Source organism: Mustela erminea, chromosome 4 (genome assembly GCF_009829155.1).
Source record: "Mustela erminea isolate mMusErm1 chromosome 4, mMusErm1.Pri, whole genome shotgun sequence".
Taxonomy (NCBI): Eukaryota; Metazoa; Chordata; class Mammalia; order Carnivora; family Mustelidae; genus Mustela; species Mustela erminea.
In genome coordinates, this window is record NC_045617.1 from 13,698,653 (window position 1) to 13,715,503 (window position 16,851).

The following is a 16,851-nucleotide window of genomic DNA, read 5'->3' on the forward strand; positions in this document are numbered from 1 at the left end:
GGACTGCGGGCGGACGGGAAGTTGAAGGCGCCCAGGAGCCAGAGCCTCTCCGATCGAGGAAGGCTCCCGGGTCCCCGCGGCTCCCGCGGAGCTCCACCGAGCCCCCAGCTCCGTGGGCGCGGAGCCGAGGCGGGCGCGCGGGGGCCCGGCCGCCGGGAGGGGCGGGGCCGTGACTCACGCGGCCGCGCGCCGGGGGCAGCAGCGGCACCTCGGGCCGAGCCGGGCGAGGGGCTGCGCCCGCCGCGGGGCGCATGCGCGCTGCCGAGCGGCTCCCGCTCGCTCCCCGCCCACCCTCCCTCCTCCCCTTCCCCTCTCCCCTCCATCCTCGCCTCTCTCCGTCTCTCCTCGCCCGCTGGGTGCTGAAGTTGGGCGGATGGCAGCAGACCCGCTCCGCTAGAGGACCGAGCAGCCGAGCCTCGCGCCCCCGGACCCCTCGGTGCGCTGCCCACACCTCCAGGCGACTGGGTAAGATGCTGCCTCTGAAACCGAGCGGTGCTAAGTAAATGACACCAAAATGTCTGCTTTGCACCGATGCATGAATTTTGAAAAGGTGGCGGCTGGGGGAGGTGAAGGAAAGAGGGGGCGGAGAGTGCCACTGCCGGAGCCCGAGCTAGGGCGGCTGCGGGCGCGGGGGGTCTCGGCGCCGGCGGGAGGGAGCGGGGTCCGCGCCGCAGGTTTGGGAAGTTGAATCCCGCGTTGCTGCCACCGCGCGGTCCGCTCGCCGCCCTCCAGCTGCCGCGGAGGGGCTGGGCGAGTGTCCTGCCCGCCCGGGGAGCCCTCGGTCGGGTCCGCGGCGGCGAGCTGGGCGCCTTCGCGGAACCCGCAGAGAGGGCCGGGGGGTGGCGGGGGACCCCGCGGGGGCGCGAGGTCCTGCGGGATTTTCGTGGTGGTTTGTTAGGAAACCGAATGTGAAATTCACGGTGCCCCGTCGACCGATCCCCTCGGGGTGGTGTTTTTTTTCTTTCTTTCTTTACCTTCAGGTGATTGCACTGAGCAGGTGGGGAAGGTGTAAGCCACAGGGGTTGCCGAAATGCACACCTAGAGCGTCGGTGAACCGAGTGTGCGTGCGTGTGTGTGTGTGTGTGTGGATGTAGGGCGTGCGGGTCTCTTTTGTTCCTCCCCTCCCGCTAGTCGTAGGAAAGGGAGTTCTCGGGTGCTGGGTTTCGGGTAGATTTCACAGCCTCGGGGCCACCAGCAGGAGGAGCGCCCACCAAGCCCCCGAGCCGCTGCCCGGGTGGGTGTATCCGAGCCTCCCCGGCCGGGGGTGCCGAGGATTCTGCTGATTGTCGATGGAATCGGTTGAATCGCCGCCTCTTCGCTAGCCTCCTTCCTCCTCTTCTCTTCTCTTCTCGTGCTGCGGCAGAGTCTGCCTGCAGACGTTCGGCCGTTTCCCCTTCTCCCTACCTCCCTGTCTCCGTGAAAAATGTCGGAGGACTGGAGGATGGCGGAGGGACCGAGCCGGCCTCGGAAGCCGCGGCCGGAGAGATGCTCCTCGCGAGCGGGAGGCTGTGGGCAGCGCGTCCCGGGCAGCCCGCGCCAGCCTCGGGTGTCGCGGGGCTTCTGGAGACGGAGAGGGGGTCGCCTGGCCAAAAAGATGCCCGCCGTTCGGGGACCCGCCCTGCGTGCTCAGCCTCCATCCGGAGCCCGGGACGCTGCTCACCTGGGACAATCTCGGTCGCTCCGGGGAAGACGGACCCTGGCTCCTGGCATAGTTTTCCTAACCTCCCTGACCCTTCGATAAATGCCTCCTTCTTTAAAAGAGTCTCTGGAAGGTTTGTCCAGAGAACTTTGCAGGCTTCCCATAGTTTGTTTCTTTCTTTCTTCCTTGTTAGATTATGTCACAGGGAGATTATTTCCACCATGGGAAGGCTATCGTCAATAATAGAGAGAAATCTTATAGTTTGGTTCCCATTTCGAATAAACATTTCTGAGCCTGGATGTCATCTGAATTTCTGGCGTTCATACATACTGGTTTTCGGAGTAATGAATCCTTCTGAAATCATTTAATTGGAGATACAAGAAACAGTTTTTATTGTTGTAGTGGAAAATAAAGTTTTCCTGCTGGTCGCCTATCTCCTAGATATTATGTATATTAAATAATTTTGAAAACTGAAACACTTTAAATTGTATTTGTTTCTAAAGCCTTTTGTAGCAATAGTAGCAGGTACCCGTGAAATATACATTATAGCCTTAATATTAAGTGCAAAGGTGATTTGTACTCATTACTTTAAATGAATGAGCAGTTTGACCTCCTCCAGTTCAGTTACTGTTATTAAGCCATTTCTTCTGTTAGCATGAACTAAAACAGTAATTAGCACACTCATAGGAGAGTAGATTTACTGAGTATTTTTATAATCTTAAAAAACTATTTAGAGAAACCATGGGAGGGTAGTATATGATTTTTGAAGATGACAAAACAAGTGTTCATTACTATGAAAAGATTGGATGGTATCGTTTATTAAATAAGATGAATCTCCGTGGCAGTGACGTCTGATCCCAGAACTAAGGGCACTCATCCTTCCTCCTAGATTTGTAGTCTGAAAGATAAAGAAAACCACCTAGTTTACAAACAACTTAAGGTATCTGTTGTACATACTTAGATCTTTTTGGCTCTGGTTTCTCAGTGATTCCTTGGTGTTTAGTCCCCCTGGAAGTGAATTAACAAGGAGAGTTAATTTGCTGTCCATGTTCAATTCTAAGGCATCTCAGCTTTTCCTTCTCAAATAGGTAACCCTTTGCTTTTAGGGATCTCCCTGCAAGATCCAAATTTATTTGAACTCAATATTGAAAGTCTAAGTCATTGTCATTCATATGGACTTCTTATAATTTTTCTTAATAATAATATTCTTAACATTTTTCTATCACTAGGGCCTGGGACTTTGTAGACAAGGAAAAATGTATACTTATTTATAATATATGTATTCTCACTTATTTGATCTTATTAAAACAGCCAAGTAAAAGTAAATGATCTAGGTCTAAATTGATAAAAATTTTGGTTGACTCGTAAGTTAAAAAGTAAGAAAGCATTTACCTGTTAATCTATAGCTGTGAAGACAATAGCCTTCACATTAGAAGACATTTGCTGAAAGACATGAGGTTTTCTGGAAAAGTGGAAGGTGGGCACAGACAAAGAGGTATGGAGCCAAGAAGAATGGAATTCCATCCAACTGCATTTCTGTTAAGAATCCTTGTTCTGATAGTCCAGTTCTGCTTACTTAACAATAAAAATATTGTACCACCCAGGAAAGCAAACATATAGCCTGTGCTGAGTGTAATACTATATGATGTATAAAAGCATTTGAGTTCATCTGACTAGTATAATTAGAGTAAAATATGAATGCATTGTAGAGGCTTCAAATTGTATGACACTTACAGGGGGGTGTCCTGGATCCTCAGAAATATTATAAGTTTTTACGGAAATTTAAAAAAAAATTCCTTAGATGTATGTAGCCAGGACTTTCAGTGTTAGTCTGACAGTCTCATCTTCCCTCTCCACTTAACCCCCAAAGACTTTCCTAATATCCAAAGAAAGTATTTTAGACTGGTTCTCCTGCTGTTTTGCCAACACCTAGTACAATAGCTGGGAAAAGGCAGGTGTTAAATAAGTATTTCCTAAATGAATAAATGTTGCAGAATTGACGTGGCTCATGAAAGCCTTTGGGATGACATTTATTAAAAGGAGTGCTCGTGCTCATTGCTAAGTACACTAACTAGTGTGAGATCATAAAGATTCTGTTCATGGTCCAACATCATTGAAGAAAGCAATTTTTAGAATCATCACTTTGTGAATATGCTTACTTTAATATAACATTTATATTCTTGATTTGTTTACAAATAATAAAGGTACTAAATGTTTATTTTAGAACCTCTAGAGCCCATAAAAATATATGAAACGGAAAATTTTAAATTGCTTGGGCAGACATGGATATGATGAATAGAAACTTTAGGTCAAGCTGACCTTAGCTTATGTCCTCGCTTCTCCATGAAAGAGCTTTCTCCGCGTGGTCAATTTACTTACCTGTTCTGTGTCTCGGTTTCTTCCACAAGGATAAAGACCCACCTCCTAAGATGTTTATAAGCATAACTGTAAGGCAGTGTATATAAGGTGCTGAACATGTGCTTGGCATAGGCTAAGAACTTAGAATTATCTCAATGCCTAAGGAATTGCTATTGAAGTTACAGGGTAGTTTATCATTACACATAACGCATACTATTTTTTAAAGAATTAGAATTATATTGTAGAATCTCATACTTGCTTTTTAAAAAAATAGCATTACTTTCTTGGTGTGTCCCAAAAAATTAAAACTGATATTGAATGCCAGTTTTGGTAGGTTTAATACAATTAGTGATTGGAAAATAATTGAATGTATGGATGTCTTAATTTACGTAGCCATTGTTTTATTTTTAGATTTTTATGTTATTCCCCATATTTTACTATTGTAACTGATGTACATTCTTATGCCTGGCTTTTGTCTGTATATCTGTTTAGCGTGTGTGTGTGTGTGTGTGTGTGTGTGTGTGTGTGTGTGAGTGTGTAGGCTTGATGCTTGGCCAGAACCCCTGGTTCTCACCAACATAAGATCATCTTTTGAAAAATCTTCGCTAATTTGATAGACGAAAATGGTATTTTTCAAACTTTTATTTCTTTTGTTACTAAAAATGGTAATAACTTTTTTGATATGTGCATTTTTTTTTTCCTTTTCCTCTTTAAGGAAGGATTGTTCAAGTCTTTTGCCTGTTTTTTTCTATTGGTATTCTGGTGTATTTTTCTTATTTATTTAAGGGCTAACGTGAACTTTTAAAAATGGCAGGAGCAAACAAAGAAAGGAAATGCTTAGTGACAGAGAGGACATGTGGCAGAGACTTCAGAGATCCTTGTGGCTCCACCAGACTCCAACTCAGCTGGAGAGAAGCAAACAGCAAAGTCTGGAGATGGATCAGCCACAGGATTGGGGCTGCTGTGCTGTCCAGAACATAGTGCCACCTCCTACTGTACCTGGGCTTTCCAAAGTGTCCAGTTCCTTCCAGAAGCTCAGGGTCACTTAATAGTTAGGGTCTGCTGTTTTTTTCTTTTGACACTGTGCACACATACGTTACACCTTTCTATATGATCAGTTCCTGGGTTTTCATGGATGATTTCTGTCATTGCCAGTGCTGTAGGAGAATCTTTGGGTTTTCCTGAGATTTAAAAGGAAATATAGGAGTAGCTAGAGGACCTGCAGGGCATTCATTGAAGTTTCTCATCCAAATGCAATCAGTGAAGTTGAATTATAAAACCGTATCAGATTGGAATTGTGTCTTATCTGAAATTTTCAGCTGGATGTAAAATTAAATGGTAAAAATCTAATCTCTTAATGAATTCTGTATCTATAGTGTTTCATGGGATTCAGCATTCTTATAAGCGCCTGGCTTTAACTTTTTAAATTCTATAACTTTTGACAAATTTGGTTTCAAAAGTTTGAATACTTAGCTGAAAAAAATTCTGCAGAGTCTCTTAGATAAGAAACTACCCAGAAAGGGTAAATTGTTATATGACTGCTGGTTCTGATTTATCAAATATAGTAAAACCTCAGTAATTCAGCATCAGTGAATTTGGAATTTATAATGAACAGGAGGCCCCAATAGGAAAAGCCGTAAGTTGTAGTGGAACAGACTTGAATCTTGTTTCAAAGAGAATCGGACTTGAATTCTTGCTCTACTCTTTACTAGATATGTGGGCTTTTTCTTTATATAAATGTTTCATACTTGAAATTCTGGCTTAAGTAATAAATATCTAAAAGCTCTTTGAATTTCATAAACTTTGTGTTTGAGATTGTTTTAAATCTGTGTCAAAAATATAATTTTATTATAGACGATGAATGTGGTTCGCAAAGCAAATATTTACTTCCTTGTATTAGGTCACAGGCTTTTCATGTACTGCTGATTGTCTATTGAAATACAAAGGTTATAATTCAAGAGCTATGACATTACAATAAAACAGACACAACCCAAGGGAAATTATGACATAAATGAAATGAGCAGGTAAGTGTTTATTTCATTTCTTCAATTATCTCAGGTCTTCCCAATGGTATAGTGAGTTAAATCCAGTGGAAATTCTTTGTTAAAGTTGACAACACCATCTCTATTTACTTCTAGTCTCAGTGAAAGGCAGGGGCTCATTTTAGTGTATTATGGAAGGCTATCTAATCTAGCGATTTTCTGAGTCAGTTTTGGTTCTAGGAAGACATACCCATGTCTCTACCCTATTTCTCTCACCTCTTCTACTTATTCAGGCTTCAGCTAATCAAAATCAACAAATATTTGAAAGTCCACTATGTAAAAAGTGGCAATCTGTGTGATTTAATTAGAAAATGTGAAAAAAAAAGCACATGGAAAATGACCCTTGAGAGAAAGGCGCTTTTTTAGGAGGACAAAAAAAATAAATCAATAAATCCTTTTAAAAATATGTTAAAATAAAAGGAAAGTTGGACCATCAATTTACATCTGATATATAAGGCTGAAGTATCTAGAGAACTTAATTAAATAAATATTGTGGAAAAGTAAAATTCACATTTTCCACTTTTTCATGACAAAATATGTAAAGAAATCATTAACTATTGTTTTGAGCAAGTAAGTAAATGGAAATCTTGGGTAGCTGAGAAAAATGGGTGATGAGACATTTCTCTGTGGATTGTGGATATTTCTACATAATTTTTCACAAAATAAATATTTTGGCTCTGTGGGAAAAAATAATTGTACGGTAGCATCGGAAATCATGTACTTTGCTTCTTAGCCTAAAAGGCCTCCACCTAAAAAAAAAAAAGGAAGAAAGAAAGACACATTTTTAAAGCAAGGAATGTAATTCCATAGAATGAGCCCAGATTTGGGATTCAAATAACCAGAGATTTAGCCTTAACCTTGTTGAGACTTGGTATCATCATCTATAGAACTGAAGACTTGATAGTGTATACCTCAAAAATATACAAGGATTAAATGAAATTATGTCTCCAAAAATGCTTCAAATACTGACAGTCACTATGCAAGTGTTAGACACTTTATTAGGGTCAAGTAATTTAAATTAATCCGAGAAACATCATGTAGATGGTAGGTGCTTGAAGGGATTTTAATTTCTTGCCAGTATTTGTCCTCAATAGTGGTCTTTATTAATGTTGAAGTTATTTTCTGTGTGTTTGCTATCTTATCCTTTCCTGACCAGTTTGTGGAACCCACCAGTGAACCAAATATCCATTTACTCATAAACACTCCTGAGCACCTACTGCTTGTCAGACTCTCTGATAAGATTTTTGAATGCAAGAATTAAGTCAACATGGCCCCTTTGTGCAAGGACTTCACATTTAAATTCTCCAGTGTATTGTTTTGTTTCCATCTAGTGAGCACTGATCATCTGTTTATAAATCGTAACTAAATACCAGGTGAATGTCATGAGTAAGGATCTCTTTAGGATTTAGCAGTCTTAGGCAGATTGACCTCAAAGTGTAGACTTCACTCCCCCAGATAAGGGGAAGGGAAAGCAGGAAGTGGCTCCCCCTGGCAGATGACTTCACCACCCACCTCCACAGGCCGACAACAAAAGACTGGAGGCTTACTGTTCTTTGTGAATCCATCCCAGCTCCCATGTCTCTCCTTAAAGTAAAGAAAATGTCTGTACACATCTGTACTGTGCCCTTTCCCACACCCCTCACTTAAAAATGATCCTGGATGATCATTAAAATATAATTTAAGGTACATTAAAGTGTTGGGGGAGGAGTGAGCAAAGGGAATCCGAGACAGGGATAACTCCCACGTTCCTTAGGATTCACATTTCCTGTGTAACAAAAATATAAAATTTTATCCTGATTCTATTATAGTTCCTTCTTTGATAATACTTTTTTGTAATGTAGTATATTGACCAGAAATCCAGAATGCCCTTTTCAGATTTAAAAAAATAAAATTACATTTGATTTTGGAGAAAGAAAACCATCTTGAGTACCTACTTGTTGAAATCATTAGGCTATTCTAGATGTATCCTGATCTAGGAAGATTTGACACCATTTATAAAATCGGGGTAAAGACTTCAAATCCTCCCTAGAAAAATGCGAATGGATAGTTAATTTACCTACATGTAGTAATGAAAGACATTGACATTTTGAATGAAGTAACTTGAAGGTGAGCTACACCCTCATGTCAGCCACTAAATTTAACTTGCTTGTCATTAAGCCTTTAACTGGGCTGTTAATAAGTAACCATAGGTGATAATCTGAGATTTGAACTTATTTTTTTCTCAGTTTATTTCTACTCAGCACTACCAGACCATCCAGCATTTTCCTATGCCCTGTGAGTTTAGTACGATCAAGACTTACATGAAAACAACAGAGAAAGCAGTATCTTTTATGGGGGCACTAAGGCATAGACGTACTATAAAGCAATATAGTGACCTAGATAACTTACTTATGACTAACTGAATGCTGTAATTGGAGTATTAAAAACTCTAAATTAGAGTATTAAATATTCCATTGTGAATTGCAGTCTTCACCTACTGTGTGGGTGAAACTTGACGTTTGACCTTTTATCTCTTTGTATTATTATTAGTATGATTGGTAATATAAGTATTATTTCTAAATAGATAAATTGAAAAGGAAGGAGTAGTAATTCTTTTTGTATCTTTAACGTTTTACAGAAAATAGGTGTTTGTTATTTTATATAATTTTTAGAGTAGTTACGTAATTTTTGCCTGAAAATTAAAACATATCAAGACCTCAAATATTAAATCTATCAGGAAAAGAAAATAAAACAAAACAACCCAGCTGTTTTATTCTCTTCTCGTAGTCAGGAATAAACGGACTTGATTTTCATATCTCTGTTAGTTCACGAGTAAATAATATTGGCCATTTTGATTCAAGCTATCAGAGTCCGCATTTCCCTAGTTTGCTCATGTCCAGTCTTCAGTTTTTGCTGTTGAAGAAGTATTTTCGACTCAATTATCTATAGTAAGATAATGCCTGTGCTTCACGACCCACCCATATTTATATAATGCTGGATTTAGTGGAAGGATATATTTATGTATCATGTTTAATGCTAAAAACCAAAAGATAGAGAATCCTTATTCACTGGTATTGTCTTCAAAGTTTAAAATTTTGAACAGGTAATTTTATGGGTCAGTGCCTGAGAGTATGGGTGCATTTCCCCTTTTTGTTCATTGGTTGATAGTGAGAAACAGACCTGTCCCTGTGTAATCGTAGCCGAGTGTTTGGGAGGAAAAGATGCATGCATTAGCATACAAGAAGAAGAACCAATGAGATAACAAGGAAAGTAAGTAAAAGGAAGACGGGGCCAGCAAACAAGACCATTAGCTAAAAACTCATTATATCTTCAAGTATAATATCATTCAATACATTATTATATAATTCTGCTATATCATGTAACCACTTCCAATTTCATGAATTCATGTGACCTAATCTTAAGAAGGTAATTTTTTTTCATTAATTCCGTAATTTCATTGACTGAACATCTGAGTAATGCAAGTGGTGTTTCATGATGTAGAATTTCATTAAAGAAATGTTAATTCCAGGAAGCAAAAAATGGGAAGCACTTTTCTTGACCTGGCATAAGTTAAGTTGAATAGTTAAAAATACTTATAGGTAATACCAAAATTTACTCACATCTATTAAAAATCTGCTCCAAATTTTTCTTTTTAAATATAACTACTCCAAAGTCCATCTTACATAAAATCAGTGTTATTTTCATTATATAAAGAGACCTTTACATTTTTTTTGAGACCTTTACATTTTGACTTAAAATACCAGCAATGAATAAATGCATATGCTAAGATTTGTTTATTGAGCAGTGGGCAGTGCAGTGGCTTAACGGTGAAACTGTTTATTAAGATTTTGGTTGGGGTGTGGGGAGTGACAAGTGTGCTTGGAGAAGATTATGTGCTCATTGTCATTGAGCTTGTTTTTAAGAAAATGTGCATTTATGGCTTAGTAGGATCTCTGAACAGAGTTACTCAGTGATGCTGCTGGTTACAACCAGAATCAGCTCTGGCATTTGGTGTGCTGACCTCTGACCCATAGCCCTGGGAGTTCTAGCCTGGTGGATTTCAGGGAAGAAGAAAGAGTTCATGTGCTGGAGGTAGAGCCCACAACCCAAAACATGAAATCAGAGGCAGGCAGAAATAAGAGAGAGAGAGAAATAACAGAGAGAGTGATCTTTTGGTACATCTATAAATACTTTCTGATTTTCCAAGTATTTACATTACATTGCCAAGTTTTCTTCAGGTTTAGCTTGTCATCAGTTTCACCTTTTTTGTTTCCTGGTTCCTTACTTGTAATTAATGCAACTAATTAGAGCCCTACTCTAGCTGGGAATAGTAAAATTAAATAAGCCAAAGCTAAGACGTAAGGGCCTAGAGACCCGCTGAAGAAAGAAATACGTATGTAACTTGCTATCGCCCTTCTGTTCTACGGGGGACACAAAGTGCTGTGAAAACTCAGGCACTTTTAATTAATTTTTGATGGCCAAACCCAGGATCCGGCAAAAGTCTCATAGAGGTTGTGACATTTTTCTCAAGTTATTGAAAGGTAGATTTTTGACAGGCAAACAGGCAAACAAAGGCCTTCTCGGCTCAAAGACAATGTAAATAAAGGTGCAGAACCAGGAGCATTCGAAAAATGCTTTGTGGCACAGTTTTCCAGAAGCGTATAGTACATGCAGGGAGTCACAAGATGGTAAGGCCGGAAAGGAGGCAGGCTCTGGTGGGCGCTGAGATCAGGGTGAGGAGCCAGCCAGGCACAGCGCGCCCGGAGCACCATGCAAGGAGCGAGTGCAGCCGTAGGACCTGTTTTCATCAGGCCTGTCCACAGTGGGGAGCTGGAGGGAAGCAGGAACAGGATTTTAGCTGTCCAGGTGAGAGAAGCAGAGCCCCGACTGGGAAACGGAGAAGGGGCTCAACCCACGGTCGCGGGCAATGACATTGTGAGACCACGTTCAACTCCGAGCCTAAGGACTTGGTCACCAGTGAGATGTAGAAGATGTGAAAGGCGCCTCAGAGCCGAGCTGGAGGGTTTGAGCCTGTGTCTGGGTAATTCAGACCCCACCCAGATGTGAAAACAACATGTTGAAGAAGCTGGGGAGGATTTAAGCTGAGTTTACTTCGAGAAATAATCTCATGTTCGCATCAGAGTTAAAAACCTTGCTGATGGCGTCGGAAGCAACAGGTCCGCCCTTGGGCTGTGTCCACAGAGGCACACGGTGTCTAGAGTGAAGCTGGGGACAGATCTGTTCTGCATATTCAAACCACAGCTGGACTGTTGTTATTTTGAATTTCTTTCCTCCCGAACAAGGTGGTTGAAGGTTTGCAATACACGTGGTAAAATTAACAGAATCCAGTAGTTCATGGAAGAAGTGATTGGAGGACTTTGTCCTTTCTGAACCTGGGATAGAGTGGTTCCTCTTAGAGAATACGTGTATTTCACCGTTTGGAGACGAGTCATGTGAATAATTAGATCAATTAAAAATTGCCCCAGTGATAGAAGGGGAATAATATAACCACCTGGCAGACTTGTAAAGAGATAATTTGTGAAGAGGCCCTGGCACCCGTTGGCATTCAGTGCATCTTAGCTCTTAATGTTACTCTTAAGAACAGCATTGGGGGCACCTGGGTGGCTCAGTTGATTAAGCGTCTGACTTGATTTCAGCTCAGGTCGTGATCTCAGGAGCTGAGATTGAGGCCTGCTTTGGGCTCCCTGCTCAGAGAGGCGTCTGCTTGAGATTCTGTCCCTCTGCCCCACTCCTGTGCTCAAATAAATAAAGCTTTTAAAAAAAAAAAATAGCATTAGAGGGGCACCTAGGTGGCTCAGTGGGTTAAGCCGCTGCCTTCGGCTCGGGTCATGATCTCAGGGTCCTGGGATCGAGTCCCGCATTGGGCTCTCTGCTCAGCAGGGAGCCTGCTTCCTCCTCTCTCTCTCTCTGCCTGCCTCTCTGCCTACTTGTGATGTCTCTCTGTCAAATAAATAAATAAAATCTTTTAAAAAAAAAAAAAAGCCTCTGCCTTTGGCTCAGGTCATGATCCCAGGGTTCTGGGATCAAGCCCTGCATCAGGCTGTCTGCTCAGCGGGGAGCCTGCTTCCTCCTCTCTCTCTCTCTGCCTGCCTCTCTGCCTGCTTGTGGTCTCTGTCTGTCAGATAAATAAATAAAATCTTGGGGAAAAAATAACATTAGAACCGGGAGGCATGTGTCATAGAGATGGATTTTTCCATCCTATTGGAAATAACTTTTTTAACAGTCAAAACCAGCTACTTAGATGGGCTGCTTTGAAAGGCAGTTTGCTATCGAATGCGTGGTGGACACGCACTTGGCAAAGACGTTATACAGAGGAGATTTAAGGATTGGGCGGGTCAGAGAACTGCAGGACTTCATTCTGACTCAGGTTCAAATGTTCCAGGGGATTTGGAACGTGAACTCGGGAGAGACGCCGGGGCTGGAAGTACAGTTCAAAAATCCTTTACTTAAAAGTGACCGTAGTAGGTGATCGCCAAGCACAGCAGTGTAGAGAGCGGTGAGGGCTGGGAGTAGGATCCTAAAGTCTGCACGCATTGAACGGGCCGGAGGGGAAAGAAGGAGACTGAAACACACACGCGTGCACACTCGCACGCTCTCACGTAAGATGGTCAGGATGAAAAAAATAACATGTGAAAAGGAGAGCAAAGACACTGCAGTTGGCCATGAAACCAGGGAAGTGGAGTTGCTTTTAACCAACTTGATTTGTATTTATAGCAGTTTTCCCAAAAGGTGTGGAAAACGGAGACAGGTTTATGAAGGAGGAGCAGCTGAGTTATGTCATGGGGCCGAGAGGGTAAGACTGGGACCGAGGCAGCACGTGGGACTTTGCATGGAGGAAGTTGTTTGTGACTGTGCGGAAGGCACTTGTGATTAATGATTTATCCATCGTCTATTTCCAAAAGGTCTGAGGCGGCTTAAATAAAAGCACTTTCACACAGGGCAACGAAAGCGAAACAAAATAGAGATAAGGGGCCGCAAAGAGAAATAAATGTGGGAGCAGGTGGACATCCCATAAAACATGGACAGGCTGTTGTAACGGGAGCACTAGGTTTTACCTCTGGGGTTCCAGCAGCCAAAATGAAAGGGTTGCAGGACAGGTTACCTATCACTCATTGCTTAATGAAAGAAAACAGTTTTCCAGAAGTTTTATCTCCTGGCGGTAAATTCCATGAAGAGTATATCCCATTGACTCTTTTTTTTTTTTTTAAGATTTTATTTATTTACTTGACAAAGAAAGAGAGAGAGAGAGAAAAAGCAGGAAAGCACAGCAGGGGGTATCAGCAGGCAGAGGGAGAAGCAGGCTCCCCGCTGAGCAGGGAGCCCAGATGCAGGGCTCAATCCCAGGACCCTGAGATTATGACCTGAGCTGAAGGCAGTTGCTTAACCAACTGAGTCACCCAGGCGCCCCACATTGCTTCTTAAGGAAGGAAAAGTGACATATTAGACAATGAGATCAACGATGTTTCCGCTTGAAGATGCAGATTTGATGTGAATTGCTGTTTCTTTTTAAAACCCTTGAAGGTCAAGTGTGTGGCATTAAGTCTGTGAAAGACTAGCTGGGCATCAGAAGACTCCTGAGTCTGAAAAATCAGCATTTAGGACAGCATTAAAGAGGAGGTCATCCGAGAAGGGAGAAAGCAGAGTAGTTCAGGGAACAGGAACATGAGGGAGGAAAGGCTTTAAGCGCCTTACAGCCTCCCTGCCCTCTGCATTTGCTACTTCCTCTGCCTAAGAAACTCCCCCCGATCCTTCTCATCATTCAGATTTCAGTTCCAATGTCACTTCTTCCAAGAGACCCTTTCTGGACTCTCTGCCTCCTGTTGTTCCTAACAGCAATCTGCTTTGTCAAATTCATAGCGTTTACTGCTCTCTTAAATTCTGATCAGTCTCCTTCGTCCCGTAGGGCAGAATGTACACTAGCACAAGCAGCAATGCCAAGGGCAGAATAGGTGTGCAGTGCGTGCAAGGGATGGGTGCTTCGTGGATGGGGAACAGCTCAGCTCGCCTCGATGCCGCCGCTAAACGGAGGTAGTGCTGGAACGGTAAGCTCTCCCTACAGCGGTAGCTGAGAAGAGAATATAAGGATTGTAACAATGACATCGTTGTGCTGGGGATTTTAAGGACCCGGAGGTTTAAAAGAAGAGCACAGATGCTCGCTACATTTTCCTTTCTACTCACAAGGAGCCTTGGCACTAATAGGAATGGGAAGTTCATGAATAGTTGTTGATCATGTTTCTAAGGGGCAGAGTCTAGGAAAAGCTCAAAGGACCCTACATGGTGGCAAATTCCCTTTCTCTCTCCTTCATTAAGATTATTTAATATCATCCATTTACATTTTGAAGAGTATCTTTCAAAAGTATCTTATGCTGTTTAAGCATAAATAATTTAGCAGGACTCTTTGTAAGTCTGATTAGCTATGAGGTACATTTTCTTTTAGGATCCCTCCTGACAGCGAACAATGAAACCCCTACAGAGTTTAATGTGTGTGTGAGCACGTGTGGGTAAGGAATGCATGGTGTGTGTGGCAGAAAAGAATGCATCAAAACTGGGGCACCAGGGTGGCTCATTGGGTTAAGCCTCTGCCTTCCGCTCAGGTCATGATCTCAGGGTCCTGGGATCGAGCCCTGCATGGGGCTCTCTGCTCAGCAGGGAGCCTGCTTCCCCCTCTCTCTCTGCCTGCCTACTTGTGATGTGTCAAATAAATAAATAATCTTTAAAAAAAAAAAAAGAATGCATCAAAATTTCCTAAAATGTAAATCAAGTCACTGACATACAAAGAGAAAAGCAGAGGTGCCAGATGAGGGAAGACCCTTAGTAATGAAGGACTAGGAAGCCGTTGAGAGACTGGACCCAGAATGGGAACCCAGCAGCAGAGATGAACTTTTTGAAAGAACTAAGGAGAGGACTTGAGTGGAGAAGGGTAACAGCAGCCTCAGGTGGGGAGTAGAGCCGAGGAGGACCTTTTTTAAACATTTATTTTGGGTGTAGAGAGGACAAAATTTTTTGGCAGTGAGAAGCAAAATTTATCAATGGAGAAGTTTTGGGGAAAATGCCATAGATTTATCCGGAGAACTCATTTTATTCATTCTTGAAAATTTTAAAATGTTTCTGTATCAAAATAAAAAACAAATATATAATATTACTCATTCATTCATTCAAGGTCAGTCCTGGTACTTGGAAGAAATTTTGATTATTTAGCCCTATTTTGAGCTTTGCCTCCGGACTCCGGGGTAAAGTGAGCAGTTCCAAGGGAGTGGAATTTCCCCAAGGTTGTGGGCAGGCAAGGGATTTAGAACCATGGAGCATAATAAACTCAAAAGGCACCTTGAAACCATCTGAGTCCACGGAAATAATGGGTTCTTTTTCCCCTCCTCTCCTCATCACTAATATTTTAACTCATAGCCAGAAGAAAGATTCCTGGGACAACTATTACAAATTGGGTTTTCTGGAGGCCTCCAAAATGACAAGATGCATTTGCAGCTTAGAAGACAGAATAAATTCTCATTCTAGTTTTCCTAGCATGTTGAATGAGAAGCTTTAATCATAATATTAACTGTATTACTTAGTCAATTTTTTGATGAAGTGTTTGGTTGTTAAAACAAAGTAAACAGACTTTCCTAATTATAATTTGTTAAATCATTCCACATAGGGATGTCCAACCTAATGTTGCCTGTGTTTAATGAGCAAAAGTAAATTACCATAGAATCAACTGAGTAAGAATACAAGTTTAAAAAATGGAAATTAGTGTTAAAAAGAAAAGCAGTCACCTCACAGACTCATTGGGAAGGCAGTCTTTTGAATGCAAAGTGAAGTAAGGACGATTTTCATACGTGTTCATTCTTCTATTTGAAGACAGAACAGTGACCTGTCAATCAAACATAGGGGAATAAACAGGAAACTGAAGCTCGGATAATAACAATGAAAGGAAGAAATCAGTGTTTAACTGCAAATCTTGCAAGCTACAAAGAAGAAGTTATAGTCATAATCTGTGATATTTTGTTGTTTGTTTCTAACACTGCACTGCATTTGGCTCTTATAGGAATAATCTGAGAATGAAGAATAAGTGATTTGGGGGAAAAGTTGTAAGTAAAATGGATTGTGATTGATCGAGAGACAGAATTTCTGTGCATCACTCATGCAGTAAAGTTTCTCTTTTAACAAATATGCAGGGTCCTGGGATGAGCCCCGCATCGGGCTCCTGGCTCAGTGGGAAGCCTGCTTCTCCCTCTCCCACTCCCCCTGCTTGTGTTCCCTCTCTCCATGTGTCTCTCTCTGTCAAATAAATAAATAAATAAATTTTTAAAAAGTACTTATTGAGCATTTACTATGTTCCAGGCACTGTTCTGAGAGATTCAGATTTATTAGAGAACAAAATGCACAAAAATGCCTGCCTCCTTGAGCCATACTGTTAGATCTTTGATTTTTTTTTTTAGTAGATTCCTAGAGGGAATCATTTGTAAAGCACTTGGGATCCTTATAAAGCAGGACTATTAAAAAAATGTATATTCTTTATATATACGTTCTTTCACTCCTACAAAATAGGTGGGCAAGTAAGTGATGCTGAGTAGGCATGTACCAAAGACATGGTAGCTGTATCAGATTGGAATGTAATGGGAATTTTCTAGACCTTAATTCTTTTTTTAGAATTATTTATTTATTTGACAGAGAGAGAGAGAAAGGTAGCGAGAGAGGGAATCCAAGAGGGTACACAAGGGAAGTGGAAGCCGGAGAAGCTGGCTCCCCATTGAGCAGGACCCTGCGATCATGGCCTGAGCCACAGGCAGAGACTTATTGACTGAGCCCCCCAGGCTC

The 16,851-nt window shown here is 41.8% G+C and overlaps 1 protein-coding gene across 1 annotated transcript in view; it reads left to right on the forward strand.

Moving 5' to 3' along the window:
• The first annotated feature begins 270 nt into the window (after positions 1-270).
• RGS17 (regulator of G protein signaling 17) overlaps positions 271-16,851 on the forward strand; it is an 87,493-nt gene continuing 70,912 nt past the window's right edge. The window contains exon 1 of the mRNA XM_032338683.1: positions 271-465. The gene's annotated coding sequence lies outside the window, so the exon portion shown is untranslated. The remainder of the gene's footprint in view (positions 466-16,851) is intronic.